Source organism: Octopus bimaculoides, chromosome 1 (genome assembly GCF_001194135.2).
Source record: "Octopus bimaculoides isolate UCB-OBI-ISO-001 chromosome 1, ASM119413v2, whole genome shotgun sequence".
NCBI lineage: Eukaryota > Metazoa > Mollusca > Cephalopoda > Octopoda > Octopodidae > Octopus > Octopus bimaculoides.
Genome location: NC_068981.1, coordinates 77,486,697 through 77,492,205, shown reverse-complemented (window position 1 = coordinate 77,492,205; position 5,509 = coordinate 77,486,697).

Sequence of the window (5,509 nt, the reverse complement as noted above, 5' to 3'; positions counted from 1 at the left end):
ATATATATATACACATAAAAATATCTATCAATCTGTCTATCTATCTATCTGTCTATCTATCTATCTATCTATCTATCTATCTATCTATCTATCTATCTATCTATCTATCTATCTATACATACATACATACATACATACACACGCCCGCACATATATATTGGTGTATATTACTTTTCAAGCCCCCAAATAAAAGTGAAATGGTTTTACTTCTAAACTTACTGATTTTAAAGGAATTATGTTCCTGTACTTAAAAGGATTCTGTTTCTTATCTTTAGTATTTACATACTGCTGAATTATAACTTCTCCGTATTTTAAACGATCTTGCAATAATAAGCTTCTGCTTTTGTACTCTTATAAATTTTCAGAATCCTGGGAGAAACTCTTTTAATATTTGTTTCACATTTTGACACAAGCCCAGCTATTTCGTGGGAGTGTTAAGTCGATTACATAGGCTCAAGTGTTCAACTGGTACTTAATTTATCGGCCCTGAAAGGATGAAGGGTAATAAGTGACCTCGGCGGAATTTGAGCTCAGAACGTAAAACCGGACGAAATGCTGCTAAGCATTTCGCCCGGCGTGCTAATGATTCTGTCAGCTTGCCGCCTTAGAAACTCATTTAATATTCGTCTCAAATTTTCCTACAAGGTCAGTTAATTTGGGGAAGGGAGTAAGTCGATTACCTCGACTCCTGTGTTCAACTGGTATTTATTTTATCAAACCCTGAATGATGAAAGGCAATATCGACCTCAGCGGAATTTGAACTCAGAACGTAAATACGGACGAAATGCATTTTTCCCGGCGATGCTCTAAACTCTTTGAATATTGTTTGTTTTTTAAGATGGTGAGCAGGCAGAATTGTTAGGATAACAGGTGAAATGCTTTGTGGCATATCGTCCTTCTTTACGTTCTGAGTTCAAATTCTTCCGAGGTCGACTTTACCTTTCATTCTTTCGGAATCGATAAAATAAATACCAGCTTAGTACTGGGGTCGATGTAAACGACTTACCCCCACTCATCCGAGCTTGCTGGCCTTGTGACAAGATTTGAAATCAATATTACCTGCTTTAATATGTACATTTTTCTTACATTTTAAAGTAATTGTTCTCCCAAAACAATCTTCGATTTAATGATTTAGTATAGTGGTTCTCCACTGGGGTCCGTGTGACCCTTGGACTCCGTGTGACCCTTGGGCTCCGTGTAGCCCTTGAGCATCCATAGAAGATTCTTTGTTAACATTTATGTGCACTAAATTGGTTATACTTCTACAATGTGAAGGCCGGTGGCTTAGTGGTTAGGGTATTCGGCTCACGATCGTAAGGTTTTGAGTTCAATTCCCGGCGACGCGTTGGGTCCTTGAGGAAGACACTTTATTTCACATTGCTCCAGACCGCTAAACTGGCAAAAATGAATTGTACCTATATTTCAAACGGCCAGCCATGTCGCATTCTGTGTCACGCTGAATCTTCCGAGAACTACGCTAAGGGAACACATGTCTGTGGAGTGCTCAACATTTACGTGTTAATTTCATGAGCAGGCTTTTCCGTTGTTCGGATCAACTGGGACCCTGGTCGTCGCACCCGACCAAGTGCCAGCAGAACTTCTACAATACACAAAACATTAAAAAAAATTAATACAATTCCTAATGTTATTTAATTATGAAAATATAATAAAATTTTAAAAACATCAAATTGCTATGAGGGTTCACCTCAGTAAAATAGGAATCAACAAGGTCCATAGGTCAAAAATAAAACTGGATGAGAATCAGTGATTTCAAGTATATGTCCGTGAGGTCCAGCATTGTTGAATAAACGATCTCACTATAGGGTAACTGGAGCAAATGTAATGTTTTATAGTCCATACAGGAAGATCATTTAATTACGATTTAATTCAACATATTCTCCTCTTAGATTCACACACTTATTGCAGCGGCCTTTCAGTTTTTCTTCGCTCGGTAAAAGAACTCAGAAGGTTGGGGCCTCTAACTAGGCTTTTCGCGAGACCCTTAAAACCAGGAACTTTTTAGCGCTCTCTCACAGTTATCCTTTAATTCTGGAGCGAACAATTCCCTAGCTGGAAGAACTAAATTCTCATCGTCGAATGATGGATATCCAAAACAGATGCTCAGCAGCGTTACACCTGGAAATTATTCAAGTCAAGACATCATTTCAATTTCAAACTCACGGAGAAACCTTTTGCTTAATTTGGGAAACAAGCAGGGAGATTTATCAGAACAATGGGTATATTGCCAGTCCAACCTGAGTATACTGATAAATAACTGACAAATTATATACAGTCATGCCTCGATTTTCTCCGGTATTTGGTTCCAAGTCGTATGGCAACTTCAAAAACGACGTAACATACTAAAAAAAATTTTTTTAAAGAACTTAGTAGTTTATGTATATGTCTTAATAAGTGGTTTGTGCATATTTACACCCGTACTTTAATTTTTGTTTTCACTTCAGAATCGTTTTTTAGATGATTTATAATTTCTTTAATGCTTTTAAATATGTTCGCTGAGATCGGATAGATTAAATGCCTAAAAAAACATTAAAAACAAAAATACGACGTAAAATCGAAACAAACAAACGTAACTCGAAACGATGCAAATTGAGGTATGCCTGTATTCGTAATATTTCTTCTACGAGATATCTTGCTGTGAATATTTCCTTATGGAGAATGAGTGGTTAGGGCAGCGGATTCGCGGTCATAAAATCGCGGTTTCGATTCCCAGACCGGGCGTTGTGAGTGTTTATTGAGCGAAAACACCTAAAGCTCCACGAGGCTCCGGCAGGGGATGGTGGTGAACCCTGCTGTACTCTCTCACCACAACTTTCTCTCACTTTTACTTCCTGTTTCTGTTGTACCTGTAATTCAAAGGGTCAGCCTTGTCACACTGTGTCACGCTGAATATCCCCGAGAACTACGTTAAGGGTACACGTGTGTGTGGAGTGCTCAGCCACTTGCACGTTAATTTCACGAGCAGGCTGTTCCGTTGATCGGATCAACCGGAACCCTCGACGTCGTAATCGACGGAGTGCCAACAACTTCGAGACTTTAATAACTGAAGCATTAAACCTTCTTATTTTTGGTAAACACTCTTCCTTGAATTTTTCATACGTTCTTTTCAGACAACTATTTGACGTATCAAAGAAGAGAAGCTCTTCTTTATTCATGAATGGAGAGAACAATAGCTTGTAATTTTTACTTTTTTCAGTCATTGGACTACGGCCATGCTGGTGCACTGCCATGAAGAGTTAAAAAAATCTACTCCAATACTTAGCTTTATATTTAAAGTCTGATGCTTACTTCACCAGTATTTTTCGCCGAACCACTAACTTACATGGATGTACACAAACAACACCAGTTTCTAACAGTGGAGTGAAGAATGTTGTTGTTGTTGGCACTCCGTCGCTTACGACGTCGAGGGTTCCAGTTGATCCGATCAATGGAACAGCCTGCTCGTGAAATTAACGTGCAAGTGGCTGAGCACTCCACAGACACGAGTACCCTTAACGTAGTTCTCGGGGATATTCAGCGTGACACAGTGTGACAAGGCTGACCCTTTGAATTACAGGCACAACAGAAACAGGAAGTAAGAGTGAGAGGAAGTTGTGGTGAAAGAGTACAGCAGGGTTCGCAACCATCCCCTGCCGGAGCCTCGTGAAGCTTTAGGTGTTTTCGCTCAATAAACACTGATAACGCCTGGTCTGGGAATCGAAATCGCGATCCTATGACCGCGAGTCTGCTGCCCTAACCACTGGGCCATTGTGCCTCCACGGAGTGAAGAATAAAATCACACAAAAAGACACACATACGAAATTTATGAGTACACATTTGAAATCAAAACCACGTAGTTATAAAGCGAACTTCTAAAACACATGGCCGTGCTGGCATCTAACGTACAAGATGCTTTCCACCCACTTTAAACTCAAACGACAACTTTTTTTTTTATCGTTTCATTGCTTTCTAGTAATGTGTTTAAATATTTTCACTTGCCACTTGTAGTGAAAATTCTTTGATAGGGATGTGTTTCTTTGCTTCTTGTCACTAAAGTTTTGTTTTGTGGGCTGTCTCTTATCGCTTGAATCCAGAGTATGTTCTTTGTCGGACTGTTTTATAGCCGCAGGCCTTTCTTGCTATTGGCGGCCAGTTTCATGCTGTGTGGTTAATAAAATGCGAGTTTCTTCTTTTATTTTTCTTATATTTTTAGTATTTGTTTGACGCTCCTGAAGCTACGACCTTCATCACGAGGTGAAATAATCATTTAATTTCTGGAAGGTGACAAATGTTTCTTTCCGACAATGGGAGTTATGAAGCAAATAATGTATAGAGACCAAGCACAATTTAACTACCGCTCCAAAAAACAAAAAAAAAGGAAAGAGTGAGAGAGAGACAGAAAGAGAAAAAGAGAGAGGGGGAGAGAGAAAAGAAAGAAAAAGGGAAAAGATTAAAAGGTAATGAAGTAATCATAATTAAAAAGAGATTTATACTCAAGTTGTGACTACAGTAATTAAATTATAACAATAAATCCTGATTGCTACAGAGAAGATTTTAACATTATTTTCATTCTCTCCTCCATAAAACTCAAGAATTTTTAGATATTACGTATTTTGTTTTTAGTGCAATTTTACATCCCCTCCCACATTTTACATCCTCACACACATATGAATACGCAGACACGCACGTATAAACATACAACTTCACACATACACAAATATACTCACATCCATACAAGCACAACCACGCACACGCACACACACACAACACACACACATACATACACGGAAGATCAGCCTTGTTCCTATATATAATTTTACAAGTATAATGTTACACAAAAAGTCGTTGAACAATTTGATTAATGCTTTTAAAAAAAAAGACGAAGTCACAAATTAAAGTAAGTAAATGAACGCGCGCACAAACACACACACATATATCCACATATCCACATACATACATTTACGTTTAATAATCATCTCATATACAGAGAGGTAAAGTAATCTCTTTGCATGAACGAAAGAAAAAGCCTCGGCAGTATTGAAATGAAGATAACGTGCATCTGTTACAGTGCTAAAATAATCTAAAGATAGTTACATTTCATGCATACCTATATCTATCTATCTATCTATCTATCTACGCATCTAGACTACGTGGGGAGTGACAAAACTAGAAGGGGATGCAAAGGCCTCATAGACCTGCTCAGACGCTTCCAGTTGTCTGACAGGTACCGACTCGACCACCCAAATGTGCCAACGTGGACTTGGAGCAACCGCATTGGGTCGTCGAGATCGTATCTAGATAGGATAGTGTGTAGGACAAGAGATAGAGATAGTTTAGGATGTCCACAGTTCCACATAGTCAGCTACACGGATCACAAACTTGTGACGTGTACGCTAGACTTAGATAAGGCACATAGGCAGGGTCCCGGTTACTGGAAACTAAACGCGTCTTTCCCGTCGAGACAGGTTTTCAGAGACCGGATTAGCACGTTAGTAAAGAGGGCTTTGACGGG